Here is an 18,465-nt window from a genome sequence, read left to right on the forward strand (position 1 = left end):
TTTTAAACATAGCTCCTTTTCTATTTTGTGCTCCGTATATTCTTGTCAGCTTTGCCTTCTTGAACAGATAAACAGCTTAAGTATTTCCTCATGTTACACAATGACTTATTTCCTTCTGAGCAAGGAAAACTAAATACTCAGTGTCATTTGAACATACTAAAAAAAATCATATATATTAAACGTAATACTTGCCATTTTATCAAATAGTCTCAAAACTGAGAAACCTAAAATTCAAATCATTTTTGTTCAATCCTATTAATATGATTTTATAACATAATTTTCAACTATCATTATGTCATATTATTTTCAAGTTGAAGCTATTAAATTATATGAACTGAAGATTGCCAGGAATTAAGTTCCTTGTAATACTGTGTTTTTCCCATACAGGATCTCTGACCGTATCTTCTGTTACCATTCATGATCCACATGCACATGACACACTGCATGTCCTCCTAGACTCTCGCTGAGATGCTACAGAGTTCTCTGAGGGTACAATAGGACATGGAAGGAATGGCTGTGTGCCACAGACTGAGGATGGTAGGAGATAGCTGCAGAATGCTCAGTGTTCCAGCCCTGTCACCTTCTGGTGATTGGCTTGCTTATGGCCATCTCCTTCATGTATTTTTAGCTGAGGAGAGTGGGTCTAATACTTTAATATGCTTAGGGATCTCTTAAGTTCCAGGCCTTACCTCCTCTCCACCAAAGATTCTTAATAAGTTACTCAGGATTCCTATCTTATTTCTCTCTAATTCACTGATGAAATCAAAGATGCTGGTTTAAAGATCACTGGCCTACCGATTAAAATGTTATTTATAACATTTTAAAATGTTATAAATTTCTGGGTCACCTTTTTGGTCCTTTTCTCTTGGACCAAAAGTGATCTCGCAGCTACTTCAATATTAATAGTACAGTAAATGATACTTTAATTACTATGTGATCATAGTTTTACAAATACAAACAATTTCCTAGCCTTGACCACTTACATAAGCACAAAAATTTGGATTCCAATTGGCTGATTGCAGGGTAACCCAACTTGAAACAAGGATTTTTGTAACATCAAGTTAAAAATAAAAATAAAAACAAGTTACAAAAATACAGTGTAACTAACAAAGTACTATGATATTTCCATTCAGATTATATTACCTATTATATGACCTTATCACATAACACATAGCCAAATTAGTCTAATATTGCCAAGAGAAAGTTTTAAAAGTTCATTCCTGGAGCAAGAGAGATGGCTTAGCAATTAAAAACACTTGCTGCTCATGCAGAGGACGGGAGTTCAGTTTCCAGCACCCATACAGACGCTTACAACCATTTGTAACACTAGTTCCAGAGGATTTGACAACCTCTTCTGGCCTCCACAGGCACTGTATACATGTATTGCATATACATACATGCAGGTAAAACACTTATACACATAAAATAAAAATAAGTAAATCTTAAAGGAAAGGAAGACTTCATTCTCATATTAGGCAAGCTACCAAATATTCTTTGAATTCTGGGTAATCTGGTTTTTATATGAAGAGTTTTATATGAAGCAGTAGAGAGACATACTGATAGGGCAGTTATTATCAATCTTAGGAAATCATTTCTACTAACTCTTAAGCTAACCTGTCATACAACTGAAGACTTTAGTCTATGCTAAATAATTGACTATATATTGAGCCTGTGTTTAAGTGAACCAATACTATAGTAGTTAAGTTTTAATTTTAAGTCAGGGATGGTGAACAGTCAGAATGGCAAAATAGTCTTTCCCAGGCACTGAAATTGAAGGATTATCTAAACTCTTGTGAGAATAATATTTATATAATCACTTGGTGCCAGTTATATTCCAACCACAACCAAAGGGTTTCAATCATTTGGTGTGGTCTGTGCTTATAAAAGTGGATGGTCTAAATTTGTGCCATCTCATTTGTTTTTAGAAAACATAATCCCCCTCTGATAAATTATATTAGATGATCATGTTATATGTTCTGAAAAATAAATAGAATTCATATGATCAAATAGAAATTCTCTTTAAAATGTTGGACAAGTTACTACTATACCATTGACATACCAGCTGACCTAATGTTTCAGCTATCCCATTTCTGGGGAGGGAGGTTAATCACATTCCTTGTCATTTTACATTGTATTTATTCTTCTTGGTATTCTGTAAAGCTTGGGGTTTTAAGGAAGGTTTAAAAATGTGGGCAGGGCAAAGTGAAAGTGAATTAAATGGACTTTATCTTTAGCAAATGGTGTTTTATTTTTATTTATCATTTAACTGGTCACATATTTTTACTGTCCCTGAGACTAAATGCATTAAAAAACCACACACATTTAATATCTCTAGAGTAGCAATGCAATGAGACTACTTATTATGACAGTGAAAATCATTGGACAGGTTTGGTAAGAAAGGGATCAAGCAGGGCTACAGCTAAATGCCTTAGTAAGTACACTTTGATGGGCTCTTCTACGCTACTTTTATCTTATGCACAGAAAACCAGAGTTTAGATTTGATGCCAGTGGCAGTTGAACAAAATTTTAGGTCTTTGGAATGGTAAATGTTATCATTTATAGACATCCAATCTCAATGAACATAAAATGACCTATTTTTAGGAAAGAAGTAAAAAATATTAAGGAACCAGTATAAAGAGAGATAGTTAACACTGTTCTCTTCACAGCCCATGATCGTTAGATGTGCAAAAAAGCATTTAAAGGCCAATATACAATGAAAGATGTTTAAAGGCATAGATCATACCACAAGACTCCTTAGTAAATATGGGATCACCTACTATAGGAGCTGAGAGTGGAGTTCATCTGGAGAGCACTTGCCTGGCATGAACCAAGAATGGGGTCTAATCTGCAGCAAGCAAGCAAGAAAAGGGAAACAGAAACGGAAACAGAAAGGGAAACAGAAGTGGATGGGAGAGGGAAAGAGGATGAGATAGATAATGAATTAGAGATTTCCTTATTTTAAAAACATGACTTTCCTTTTCAACTCTAAGTATTCTAATTAAGGAAAGATTTTGAAATTATGGATTATAAATCACCCAGACATGTATATGAAAAAGTGAATGTGTTATTCCATAGTTACAGTAAAAAGATCCATAATGACCATTTCTACGCTTTACTAAGGACCTAGACACAGTATTAAATGCTTAATTTATCTCAATGAACTTTGTTTTTAACAACCTGTGAGGTAGAAGTTCCCTTTGCACAGGAGAAAACAGAAACCCAGCAAATTTAGTACTACAAAAAGACAGAAAATGGTGAGGTAAGAATTTTAACTGACCAGAGGGTTATATTATTCCCAGCTATTCTACACATCTAAAGTCCCAGTTGACTCAGTGTGTATGTCATAACAACATACAGGTCACTGTTAGGCACTATTCAAAAACTGTCATAAATGCCCTTTACAGTTTAGAATGATATAACTTTAAATGAGCTTCTAAAATGTTTTGGATTTAAGTTGTGACCCATCAGATTGACATTCTTGCTCAAATTTCCGTTTCTTTGATGGAAATCTACATTTACTGGTATATGATACAGGGCCAAATAGTAAATTTATTTGCAATTATCCTCACCCTATTACCTATGATTTGGGGGTATTAGTATCCCTGCTGTATTTGTTAAGGAGAACTAACTTTTCACAGTTGCTGGAAACAAATATCCTGTTCAAATTTCCTCTTCATCTTCAAATATCATGCCTTCCTTGCCCAAGGTACAAATGGTATCATTAGAGGATATGTCCTATCTGCCTTCAAGAAACTCTCTGAAGAAGAATAACTGAAACAGAGATATTATTTCCAGTTACAGCAGAGATTTAAATGACAGGTATATTGAAGGCATTAGATTCAGAAGCCTGCATCAACGTAGTTGATTGTCTGACATGTGAGACATATGAGAGCCTCTCATGTCTGGCTGTTTTCCTTTTAGCAGTGGCAGGAATTGGCAGAGAGGAGTCAACAAAACATATGTAGTTCTTCGTTGAATGGGACATTAAAGCAGCGCTTTGTAGAGTGGTCTCCAAAGCAAAGAAAAAAAAAAAATCCAAATGGGAAATTCGGGGAAGTAATTGAAGTACTCAGTGATGCAAAACACAAGGCCAGAAATAACTTGTTTTCATCACTAGTAAATATCCTAGAATCAGAAGTTGTTTTAATGCCATGCTATCTCTTGGGAATTAAGATCTTTTCAAAATTCACCACTTCAGAATTTTGTAATCTTTTTACATTGAGTATTTTAAGTAAACATAATAAACAAAAATATATATTTAGAAAACGTTCTCCCACGAGTAATTTAAAATATCCCTCAGCATTCGTCACCTTTTTAAAAATATATATATATTATATATATATATATTTTTTTTTTATGTGTATAAGTATATTGCCTGCCTGTATGTAAGTGCACTCATGTCATGCAATGCCCGTAAAGGTCAGAAGAGGGTGTCAGATCCCCTGGAACTGGAATTACAGGTGGTTGTTAGCTGCCATGTGGGTGCTGGGAATGGAACCCAGGTCCTATGTTAGAGCAGCCAGTGCTTTTAACCGCTGAGTCATCTCTACAGCCCCTTTCGTTGCCTTTTAAAATATAGTTCAAATTTCATATTAGGCCCAAAGGATGGAGGGTTCTTTTGCAAATTGCCAGTTTCTATCTTCTGTTTACCTTCTGTCCATCTCTGCAGTATGCTGTTCTACACTACCATACTCTGGTACTTTCTCAAACTAAGACCTACTTCATTTATTTTAAAGACAAATGTTTGCTTAGTGTCCACAAATGTGTGCTAACTGTAGTCCCTCAAACATTCATTAGTGTTTAGAGTTTGCACTTAAGCAGGACAATGGCACTGTCAATGAAAATGACCAGTAGCCAGAGGGAACATACAATTGTTTGTAGTTAACCAAAAGTGTTGCTGAGTTCATCAGATTCACATCTTAATATACTTTAAAACATTGCTGTCTTGTCAAAATGAACACTTTAGTTTTCTGTCTCTGGAATTTTTTTTAATTGGTAATGAACACTAAGCAAATTATGCAACTAAGATTCTTTGACCCACTTAAGTAGGATAAATAAGCCAAGTATGCTTTGATCAAAGTTTTGGAGGTATCTTTAAACTTTTCACCACTTTCATAATGAACAATTTGTTACAAACACTAGCCAATTAGAGCTTTTGCTCTGTGATGTGCGGTTTTTGCACACACATTTTTTTTAATCACAGTATACCTATACCTAAGAATCATATCCTTCCATTGACAACTGAATCATTCAAGACACCACTGGCTTAGTGTATTCTTATGAGGAAAAGAGTTTAAATTAACTTTATTTGATTTTTTTTTCTTTTGCATAAAGGTGAGAGAAAATTAAACAAAAGAACTCAGAAGGTTGGTTGGCATGCTAAGATAAATAGTGTTATTTTGCAGCAAACCAGATTTCTAGAACTTGTAGAACATTATTTGGTTCAAATTGGAATATCTTAGTTTTTCTAAACCGAAAAGACAGCAGGGTTTTTAATTTTGTTTTTTTTTTTTTTTCTTTTTTTTTTTTTTTGGTTTTCCCTCTGAAGAGGAAAAAAAAAAGGCCCAGAAATAAGAGACTCTAAAGTTATGTCAAACAAATTACGTTTTAGTTATTAGTGCTAGTTTGTAAATATCAGAGATCCATTTATTGTAGTGCTGGGAGCCGCATTTGCATGCTGATGAAATGCAAGTGGAAGGCTGTGAACTGGAGGGTTATCTCCAGCGCAGCAGTGGGAACCCCAGAATCAGACAGTTGAGCATCTGACCGACTCAAGAGTCCAAGCTGCAGACCTCTTCTATTCACTTTCTTTACAACAATTAAAATATGCAAAGTGATAATTTTCCTTAAGTAGCCTTAAATGTGCGATCTATTTAAATGTGAAGAAAATTGCCTGAAGCTTCTGGTGTGAGGGACAAAAAAGAATAAATTATGCAAATAGCAGAAAAGGACTCTACCACTTGAACGCCTAATTTTCCTGTAATAAGCATACTGTTTCATTTAATTTTTTGCCTCTTATTAAAAGTGACAGTTCTTTTGCACTGTCTGATGGTTATATCTGACACAAGCCAGGGAAATGACTGCTAGACTAAATGCTAAAGCATTTTGGTAGCTTTTTTAGATGATGGTTACATTCACAAAGTAATTATGCACTGAAGAGTAGAGAAATAAGGTTTAATTACACAGTAATCGCTTCTGATGGACACAGCAGAAGTGTGAACACCGCCAGACTGCAATCCATCAATGACAAACCCCTGGCCACTTTTAATTCCTCCTCATTTGCATCATAACCTCCGCACCAAGTTGCACAAATGCTGTTAAATGTTAATAGGAGCTGTCTCTCCACTCAAAATGAATGCTTAAGCTGTTTCATTTTTTTTCTCCTCCACCTCAGACCTTCAAAACCAGCTCCTCTCTGAGAGCAGGCATTAAGCACAGAGCATGGTGCGTGGTCACTGTTGTGCTAATTGGGAGCAACACTTAAAGTTTTATCTCTCAAGCGCTAATAATGCACACTGCTGACAAACCAGTGAATAAGTAATGTACTTGGAGGAGAGGAGGGGGGAAGAAAGGCATGCCTAGAATGAAAAATGCAGTTGGGACCGTTGTTCAGTGACTAGCTATTTGATTAGGCCCTGTAGTCATATTTAATCCAGATCCTTAGGGAACATAGACAAAATTACATCTTCATCTCATCAAACATTCAGCCATATTTAAGCATTCAGCTGATCAAGCTTTTATTGTTTCTCTTGCAGCAACACGGAGACGATGTTGTCCTGCATTCGTCATTCCAGAAGCTGGTGAGGAAAGACCCTGTGGGCTATGGGCCTTTATGGGGCCCACTGCGGTTAGGGACTCCAGAGCAGAGGAATAAAATCACTTTAGTCCCGATGCACTAATGCCTGAGTTGATAAAGCCCAGACTTCAGCTCTGTTTGTATAGGTGTTAATACTTCACCTCATTTTCTCTACTTTTTTAAAATCGCTCTTCCTTCCACCTTGTATTTAAACCCAGGCCATTTGCTGAGACAGGTCTACATCATTAAACTGCAGATGGTTCTTTTTCTATTAAGCAGCAGGTATCATTTTTGTCCTGACAGGAGGAGGCTCCACCTGCTGCCAGCCCACCAATACTTCCAGCTGACTGCTTTGCAGAACAGGAGAGGTAATTTGTAAGCAGTGTGCTAAGTTTAACAGTAGTCTCTAAGAAGTGACAAAAGAGCCATTTTCTGCATGAAGATTGAGAATTATCAACACCTTTCGGTGCATAATAGTTAAGCCTTTATCACTTGAGGAGCTGCTGATAAGGTTAAGAACACTAGACAAACTGCTCATTAGTGGAAAGGTTTGCCTTTTACATTAAAGACTTCTGGGCACTGGAGTTCCTCTAGTGAGCAATGCATCCCTGGCATTTGAAAAGAATGAGTTGATCGGTATACATAAATGAATATTGGGAAAGGAGACCTGCAATGTTCTAATAATATTGGTGAGCTTTTCTTAGGAAATGATAACCTGTTAAATGTATTCAAAAGCTTCCTAAGCAGAAAGGTAAGGCTACGTGAAAAGTCGTAAGACTTATACTCGGTCCTATATTCTACCACTGACTAGCTGTATGACCTTGGGTAAGTAATTTACATTTGCAAAAAATCTAAAGAATATTTGACTACAATTTAAAGATACATCAGGATTCATTACGTTGCATAAGGAAATAATACAAATCAGTTACAAAGAGCTCACATAGCAATACACACTGATGATAAATATAGAAGAAAAAAGTTAATTAGTGCTGGGTCATTCATTTTATGCTGCTAAATTGGATGCAGAATTATAAATTGGTATTTCTGTTCATTTTCAGAGCACTCGTGTGAGTACAGGAACGGGACTGGTATTTGTGTGTGAGGTGTATGCACATGTGTGAGTGTGGGCTTCTGTATGTGTGTGCACAGAGGCCAGAGGAAGATGGGTATCAGGTGTCCTATCACTCTCTACCTTATTCTCTTCAGATAGAGTCTCTCACTGAACCTTGAGCTAGTTTAGCACCCAGTAAGCCCCCAGTGATCCTCCTGTCCCTGCTCCCCAGAGGGCTGGGGTTACACAAGTTTGTGTTTTGTTTTGTTTTTTTAATCTGAGTACTGGGGATGGGGATTTGAGCTCAAACTGTCATGCTTACTCAGCAAGGTCTCTTAGCCACTGAGCTGTTTCTCTATCCCAGGACTGACATTTCTATAATACCAGTTACACAGGTTTCATATAAATGGGAAATCGTAAATAATAACTTCCCTGCGGGGGAGGGGGTATTTGTATCATGCACTTGTAATGTAAGACTGTCAATGATCATATAAAGGGATAATGTTAATCCCAGTTTAATAATAAAAAAAACAAGCTGAGAGTTTAAGTAAGCTGAAGAAGGACACATAAGTATGAGAGGCTAGGGAGGGGAATCCAGCTCTGCTGAGTTTAAGGCCTATATGATTAACTATGCTGTGGAATGGGCTTCTCTTCATATGGAGAAAAACAAACCAAGTTGATTTCTGCCTCTTTCCATTCCTCTCTGGCTGTACAACTTCAGTCCTATTCATCAATCTCTCTTTTGCCTACTTAACATGTTCTTTAAATCCCAAAAGGGGGACCAAGGCTTGACTTCTATCACTCTAAAAACAGATTAGCCTGCTGATGATATCAAACCAATACTAGGGAGCTGGTCTCAGAAACAAATATGGCTCTCTACTTAATTCATTGCAAATAAGCATTCGAATGAAATTTTCTGTGCACATTTGAAAAGCTCTACAATATACCAATGGAGATATTCTTGCCAGCTCTCAATAAAATAGATTATAAACATTGTTCTTTTCAGATACCCGTGTAGTGGCATATTACCACAAGTACCCTAGTGCAAAATTGAGATAAAGTGTGTTATTCTCCGTCAAAGTTGCATTTGCCCTACAAACATGTCTTTGGAAATGTCCTTACTCTACCAATAACAATGCTTCTCCATATAGGAGAAGTAAGCCAATTAAACAGCAAAAGCAGCACTAGTTTCTTACTCATTGCTGGATCTGGTTGAAGAAGGAGAAAGGAAATAAAGGTTTAGAGAAGAGGTTTAGAGAAAGCACTGGAGAAAAACGAGTGTTAGCAGCAGAACTAACTGCAGTGGGATGTAAGCTTTGGGTTGAGGATCCATGGACATTGAAAGAAAATCAAAAGCAATATTTTTTTTTTTCTATCCGCTTTCCTCTGGGTATGTTAGTTACCAACACTTTAATGCAAGCATCCCAGCCAGCCTCTTTATAAGCCTCTTTCAGGTATTTTTCAGACAGGGGAAGCTGCTTTCCTGTTAAGTCACCAAACCTGAAGCCTAGCCTGGCCCCAACACACCTGGTCCCTACTTCAAGGATCCTATGCTTATCAACAGTAATCAAAAAATCAAGGCATTTTCTCTTTTCTTGATCTGCTGCTATAATAGCTGGAAAATTTCAGGTCTTCCCTCTTAAGTTACAACTGAGCTGCTAGCCTACCAATTCATTATTTACAGACTGGATTCACAGATTTTTGCATTGTCATGAAATTAATGCAAGCATAATCTCACACTCAATATTTTTTGTCTGTTTGTTTTGGTTTGTTTGTTTGTTTATTGAGACAGGGTCTCCCTGTAGCTGCAGCTGGCCTGGAACTTGTCATGCACAGGAGACTAGCCTCCAGTGCTCTTAACCACTGAACCATCTATCCAGCTTCCCCCATTTTTTTTTTTTAAAGGCACGTACCACCATGTCCAGTAAACTTGATGGTTTTATTACCAGACTCCAAGGCATTTGAGGTCAACCCTTCTTCTCTACCATTCTAGTCCCTGTGTACAGCACAGTACTTCAAGTCCTTCAGGACCCAAAAGCTGTAAACAATCTTTCTAAGAAGGTGCTAGCAAGCAAAAAGTAACAAAGCAACACTGATCCCGGTTGATTCCAAAAGGGAAAGAATGAGAAAGAGAGATGTGTGAGGTATCCCCGAAAACCAGTATGCCAGTGTGTTGAAGGAAGAAAGATCTGTGATGGAGGAGATCTGGTTTCAGATGACTCTAGTTGAGCTCCTTGTCTTTAAAACTTTCGTGACTCTTTGGTGCAGTTAAGAGAATATTGAGAGCTGAGCCCTGCATAGTGGGAGAGAAAGAGGAAAAATTAACAAGATGAAAATTAAGTATAAAAATTTAGCGAATGGGGCTGGAGAGATGGCTCAGCAGTTAAGAGCACTGGTTGCTTTTGCAGAAGACCCAGGTTCGATTCCCAGCACCCACATGGCTCCTAACAATCATCTCTAACTCCAGTCCTAGGGGATCCTACGCCCCATTCTTACCTCCGCTGGCATTGTATGACATGGGTGCAATAACACACATGCAGGCAGTACACTCATACACATAAACTAAAAATAATAAAAAGTATTTTAAAAATTAGTTAATTATTGTTTTTAATATAACCTAGCACTGATAATGTACAAAGCATGCCACATGATCCTGATGTCCATATCACTGTGCAATGGATGAATTTTGATATACTTTTTATATAATGCACAAGTTAACATAGGCAATTGTCTATATAGCATAATCAACCACTCACACTTTCAAACTAGAGGGAAAATTAAAGATAAATTTGATTCATGATTTTCCATTTTAACTGAAGACTATTGCGATATAAGCCATCGTATTATTAATCTGTGCTATAGAGAGAGTTTCTGGGAACTACATACTATATAGTAAAATTCTGCCATGAGTTAATGTTTGAGTCTGTTCCAGTTCTGTTCTGCATTATAAAAGTTCCAGTATACTTAGAGATTACTGAATCAAAGGCACTGTACAAGTATAAAGTAGCACATGTATTATTAACCTTTCCCTGCTTGTTTCCTCATCTGTAATATGGGGTTAATGATATTTCTGTACCTCACAAGAATGCTGTGTGAATTAATGTTTGTAAAGCCCTTTAAGATCCACGGATGAAAGATGCCATAAAAGTCCAAAGGTGATAGTATTATAGTTATTGAAATTGGAAACACCAATATGGCTGAGAACTGAATATATATTTGGTTGCAAGGCACCCAGTACATTAGGAATTCACAGGCACTCCTAGAAGCATACCACTTCAAAATTAATATTTTTGGATATATATTCATACATATCCCAAGAAGATACTCTATGCTGTATGCCAAATGGTTGTAATTTGTTCATAACTGACAAAAATACAGTATCAGTTCATATTATGCCCACGTCTCATTATAGTAAGCACTGTTGTAGAATGCACTGCTTCTATATTCAAAATTGTATAATGTTAGATTGGTCTATTTAGAGAGAGGCAGTAAATGACATGTTAAAAATGCCAACATGACTTAATGAAATCATTATCTGTATTCCTCTTATTATTGCTGTATTTTTCATTTACATTTTGAATCAACTTGAATAGTGTATAAATATTAAGCACAGACTACCTAACAGCAATCTTTTTGAAAAGGAAAAATAATACACGTTATCAGCTGACACCTTGTGTGAGATAATTTTTATGTGGATGTTAAATATTTTTCTAAAAGCTTAAAAGAACATTTTACCAAATCACTAGAATACAAAGGAGAATAAAACAAGTTTTCTAATACAGTAGCTGTAATTTTAAAAACTCATGAGACTCATGATTATTTCTCTATATATCTATTAAATGATCCACTTAACCATTTATCTTTCACTTAATATTCACTTATACCACAAAAAATATGACAACTTAAAAATCCAAGTGGTAGAATATATGTGTTTATTAAATGAGGAGAACACTGTGCAGAAACATGCGACCATTCCACCACTAACTTTTAGAATCATTGGGCATGGCTCTCACAGTCCGAGGACCCGCAGAAGAGCTTTCTTTTAGGGATTTTCATGATTTCTGTTTCAATCAATATTGTTATAGAAGTCATGTGCTGCTTTTTCAAGTTTAAAATATAACTTTCACAGAAAAATACAGCTTTGTAAAAATTAAATAAAAACGAAGATTGATGAGATAGAATTAAACTAAAGAACTGAAGTTAGAATTTAAATGACATTCTCTTTACTATCAAATTGACTGAAATGAGAGGACACATAGTTGAAGGCAGGATTCTCTATTTTTTATTATAATTTGGGAGAATTATCACACACATGTGTTTTTGTTTCTTCGAGACACTTCTTAGAGACGTTCTTAGCTTTAATTAGAAGGAAATGCATTTTTTTCTTTTAATCCATTGAAGCATGATTTCCAACTAAGGATAGGATAGGTTAACTTCAAATGATAGTGGGAAATCAGTCAAGGAAAAACAACAGAGTTCACTATTAAGTCAAGGAGTCAAGCAAACATTATATTTAGAAAGTCAAGAGCTTGGTTTTGGCTGTTTTAGAAGGTTTTCCCCAATTTGTGAGAGGTTCAAGGTTACCAAGTTCAACATCCAGAGCTCAAAGTCATTCATAGTTTATTCAGTATTCAAGTTCAAAGATTTAAATGTGTAGCACAAAAGGGAATTTTTAAACCTGGGACTACTGAGTATGTAAGAGAGTAAAGGTAATTTATAGGAAAGGTCACATGGGCCCACATAGTTAGAGACAGCTAACAAGCAGAGAAAGCTATATTTAGAGATAGGAAATTAAGAAGCATAAAAGCGTGCTTAACATCTTATCAAAAATCACAAACTCTTGCATGCATATTTATAAATATGATACTTCCTAGAAAATACAAGTAATAGGTAAATAGAACTGTGATATGGGGTGACCTAAATTCTATTTCTTCTTACTGTAATAATGGATTTATATAACTTTTAGTTCACCTCTGCTCTTGACTTCTGACTTCATCACACTTTTATTTTTAATCTGTAAAATCCTTGCTTATTATTTGGAAAGATACTCTTGTTCAAAGTGATACAGTAGACTAGAATCCAAGAAACAGGAGTATTTCATTAAACTTAAAATTTTCATCTGTTATATATGTATAGTGACTAACTTGTAATAATCAACTTAAATCTTTTTTATTATTACATTTCTCTTTCTCTCTCATTTCTTTCTTTCTCTCTGTGTATGATTGCATGCCACAGCTTGTGAACAGAAGTTGGAGGATGAATTATGAGAGTTGGCTCTCTCCTTCCACTATGTGGGTTCAAAAAATCAAACTCAGATTGTCAAGCTAGGCAGCATGCACCTTTACCCAATGAGCTGTCCTCTAGTAATCCAAGTTTCTTATGGATGGAAGAATGATACTATGTGTGTTTCACTGCTGAATTCCAACAGAATGTGTTGCAATGTAATGAAGAGATCTGTTCTTTACACAACATCTCACAAAACAGTTAATGCCCATAAACATGAGTGAACTGTTTAAGCAGGTATTGCATTCATGAGAAAATCAATTGTTGACCTACCCATATGAAGCAAAGTTAGAGAAGTCTTAGCTCCTCTAATGTCTAATTCTTTCTACTCAACTTACCTTCCTATTTTTCCCTCCTTTAAAAAAATTTATTTAAATATTTAAAATATATTACAATCCTTCCTTCTTTTCCTGATCCTCCTATAATATGAACAACGTAATAAATATCAGGCCTAAATCTCCCTGATGACTGCTTTCCAGCCTCATCACCATCTCCCTTTTCCTGTCATCATTCATTTGTGTAAGCCTAAATACCATGCTCTTGCTGGTATTAACCAGGACCCTAGTATAAAAATGATAATATAGTCTAGCTGGATAATGTGAGGAGAGTTTGACTAAGACAATATTTATCTACAAATGGCTGGTTGTAGACTATCAAAGGGACAAGACAATATCAAGGAATGAACAAAAACAGAAGTGCAATGGACAGTGGTGTGTTATACCAGGCTTGAACTGACTCATGATTGCTGATTTAAATTGTTGGAAGTTTTCAAGTCATTTGCTTTATCTAACCATATTAAAAATTAAGCCATATAAACTTATAATGAAATAAATTATATATTTAAAGTAATGTGTATTTAAAACCTATCATTTCTGAATAATTTTAATGTTATGTGTTTATGGACATGAATATTCTAGGTAGATGTTGGAATTCACATTCAATGATATCATAATGGTAGTTTAAAATTTGCCATGGAGGAGATATATACAACACAGAAATCTATGGATGAACCACTCAGAGTTTGCTGCATCATTTTATGGACTGAATAAAATTAAGAAATTAATATTAGACTAATGTGAAATTGTGACTGAAAATTGTTTCATGTCTTTAGTTATTACATTGTGAAGAATAACTTTAAAATTTGGTAATGCATTTTTCCAGTAGCCTAAAACTATTATCTAGTTCATTCAAATCATTTACAAATGATTTACAAAATCTATCTTCTTTATTGTACTTTCATCTTAAGCATTAACATAAGTGAAAATATCAACCAAAATTCCTATTGGATTTATACATGTTTGTCAATTGTAAGAGCTCAGCAAAAATCAACAAAAGCACTGTGAAAATCAATTGGCTCTACGGAATTTATTGTATTGCATATTTTATTTTTATTTGTAAATTGTGTTCTACATATTATTCATGTCATAAAATTGGTAGCTAATATTTATATCCTGTCTGTCTGTAGTGTATACATATTATTTTTAGAGATATTGCTGTTAAATATTTCCAGTGTACCCCTACTCTATTACCTCTCCAAGGCCTGAGGGAGTAACAATAAAACCTTAAAAGAAACTTGGGGGGCTAGAGAGATGGCTCAGTAGTTAAGAAAGCTTGCTGTTCTTGCAGAAGTCCTTTATTCAGTACCCACATCTGGAAGCTCACACCCATTGTAACTCTGACTCCACGGGGTATGACACCCTCTCCTGGCCTCCAGGGACACCTGTACACACCTGGTATTCACTCATATAGACACAGTCATACACATAATTTAAAATAATGAAAAATAAATGTTACGAAAAGAAATTTAAGGAAGGAGACTAACTGGCAAGGCCAAGTACCAAGAGCAATAACTTTTGGTAGAGGGAGGTAGAAACACTGGTGAAGGAGTTATAAACTAGGAAGGAGAGAGGAAGATGAAAGCTTTTAGCCTTATGTTCCTCTCTCTCTCTTCTCTTACTAACATCCACATTTAAGGTGAACCCAAGGATAAGCTAGAGAGAACTCTGTCATGGAGTTCATGTAGCCTGACCTTCTGGAGCACAGAACTAGAGAAATGGTGGAGGGTAGATATGGAGTAAACTGAGGAGATCTAGACCAGTTCACCCATTTGAGTCTCAATATGTATGATTGTACTTCACTCAGTGGAAAATCTGCATCCCCCAAAAAGAGGTTGTACATAGTAAGCCAGATAATGTTCCTTACAGATAGTAGCTCTTAATTCCAAGAAAATGTAAAGCTCACTTTATTGGGGGAAAAGTTTAAACATCATCCTGGATAAGCTAAATGGCTCCAAATACAATCAAAAGGCGGCAAAATATGGTGGTAGGCATCTCAATCCCATCATCTGGGAAGAGGAGGCAGAGGAACACTTGGCATATACACAAAGAAGAAAGTGCTTGTACCACTGAGCTCTGTCCCCAGTGCACACCAAATCACTGAATGCAGACTGTCAGAAGAAGCTGAAATGTAAAAAGAACACACTGCTCTCTCCAAGTTCTGAGTGGAGTACAGTTCACTCAGAATCTTTATTTGGGGTTAGTGATTTTTTGGACTTCTAGCCTTTGGAAATATGAGGTAATGAAACTCATCCAAGTTATGCCACTCAGTTTGTGGTAATTTGTTACTTTAGATACATAGAGAAGGAATACAGAATACAAAGTTGTATCAGGTGCCATATTGTCAATTGAGTGATGCTAGCTTTATCATACATCAGTATGAAATCTAAAGGCACATCAGTACTATTACTCAAAGTAGTAATGGAGAAGAATTAAATAACAGAAACCTGTTATATTTGCACTTCTATGACTAAAACTGCCATCCTCTATGTTAGAAATTATCATGTGGAGCTTCCAGTGAAGCCAGATGTGTGAGTTGAGGGAAAAGTAAGAGCAAAAAAAGCCAACACAGCAAGAATCTAAACTATCTGCTTCCGAATTTACTCATAATTTCTGAACTTGCATGGTATTGTTTATACCACTTCCAATTTAAAACAGGGTATTTCTTCATACATTAAATTTCTGACTTGATGAACTAGATAACACCAATTACAGATGAACAACCAAATAGTTTAGAAGCTTAAATATTCATGGTCATATGTTTGGTTCCAGAAGCAAGTGAATGCTTTGTTTGATTTTATACATCAGTTTGTTTTAAGAAGAGGGCATCTTACCCCAAAGCCTATAGAGCAACATGATTTTCCTATTGCAAATTTCCAGAGGCTTCATAAAGAGGGCAAAACAAACCAAACAAAAACCTCTTTAATAATTTCACTTACTTCAGCTCATGGGATGTAGAACAAACCAGAGAATGGAGTGAATGCCTACTCCTATGGATGGTCAACACTGGGCTTCATAAGCAGAAGGTCAAATTGTTGAAGGTCTTGTTTTCTATTATAGGATCTACTCACATATTGAAGCCTTAACATTAGCCATCATGCTGATGATTTTGGGGAGGGTAAGGGGGGAGAGAGAAGAGGTATGAACCAACATTTGTTCACTCTAGATTGAGTACTAAGAACAGGCCAAAGAAACAATTCCACTCAAGTCTATTTTAGGAACCAGTGAGTTTATTGGGGTTACTTACGGCCATGTGAATAGGAGTTATTTACAGGGACATGACTGACTCAAAAGCTGCTGCATAATTGGCATGCACCTATGGAGGATAGTTGATGACTCATGCAGTCTGCATCTCTGGAGCTCCCTGCCTGCCTTTCAGGCAGCTAGGCTGATGTGCGTCTCCTCTCCCCAGCAACTGTTACTTCTTATAAAGCTTTGGAGAAGGACCTTGTGAATCTTCTGACAGAGAGTTTTGAGTTTTGTTTACTCCCTGAGTCTTGATGAGCCTTCCAAAAGAAGAGAATGTTTCAATTCAGAGGAAATGGCTACATAACAAACACTAAACTTATGAAAGTGATATTTCCAAATGTGGTATACTGTTGCTTCCTAATCCCGCAAACCTTACCAAAATTGTGGTCCTTTCATTGTAGTGACAAATATAGGTAATAAACACTTAGATTTACAGGCATGATCCGGATCACCGGACCACTAACACCAAATGATGCTTTCCTTGTTTTTCTGGGGTTTTATTCCAGTTCTTTTTCATACGTCTCTTATATTTAATATACTTTTTGCTTTTAATTTGGTAAGTCTAACAGCTGTGTTCTGTAGACTATCGAGGCAATCAAATTATTATCACTTATATTATGGCAGATAAGTTCATATCACTTATATTATGGAGATAAGTTCATAATGATTAGACCAAGAAAGTTAAACACACTGACACTCCTGCCGTATGGGAAACTGCTTCTATTTATCTTTACTGTTGAAGGAAGGGGGAGAGATGCATTTATTAAATAATGGGTATTGCAGAAATTACATTTTTAAAGTTACAGTTATCAAAGTCCTACTGATGTCATCCAATAAAAAATTTATATTAGGAATACCAAATTTCTTGGCATTTTCACTTAAATTTTTGACAATATAGCCTCATTATCAGAAACATATTGAACTTTTAGACAACAAAGCATGTGAATTAAGTGGTTTTAGTCACTGACAAAGCAATCATTCAAGTACTGGGGATCATATTCAAGTATTTGGGATTCTTTGGGGATGTTGTATTGCTTTCGGTTTAATACCTTAAGACAGGGGCTGAAGAAATGTCTCATCAATTAAGAGCACTTGCTGTTCTCCCAAAGGACCCATTCGTTTCTCAGCATCCATGCTGGGTGGCTCACGACCACCTGTAACTCTAGCTCCAGTGGATCTGATGTCTTCTGGATTCCACGGACACTCACATGTACATGGCACACACACACACACACACACATAAATAAAAATTAAAACCTTTAACACAGAACATTTCAGGGGGCTTTTATTTTATCATTCTTTTGCATTAGATTTACTTTACATATAGGGATTTTGTTTTGAAACTTCTCTGTTCTTACCAAATATATTGGTCTATCAGAATAAAAAAAAAACAGATTTGAAATACCTATGGAAATCTTCTGAAGTAGACTCTATAGTCACATCTCCACATGTCTCTGAGCATTAGACCTTAAGTAGTGTTAAATCTCCAGAGATTAGTATTATTTAAGAGGTCATGGCTAATGATCATATTCAGTACAGAGTTCTTCAAGATATGATCCTTAACCAGCAGTTTTACCTGGGGACTTGTTAGAAATGTAAATTCAGATGTCTCCATTCTAAACTTACTAAAACAGTGGGACCCAACAATCTTTACAAAGCCCTTTGGTGAATTCTGATGAGCACTACTGTTCAAGATCCACCTCACCTATGAGTAATCATTGTTACCTTCATGGCAGATGTGCATGAAGAGT

The sequence above is a fragment of the Nannospalax galili genome, unplaced genomic scaffold (genome assembly GCF_000622305.1).
Source record: "Nannospalax galili isolate Female #2095 unplaced genomic scaffold, S.galili_v1.0 scaffold514, whole genome shotgun sequence".
Lineage (NCBI taxonomy): Eukaryota > Metazoa > Chordata > Mammalia > Rodentia > Spalacidae > Nannospalax > Nannospalax galili.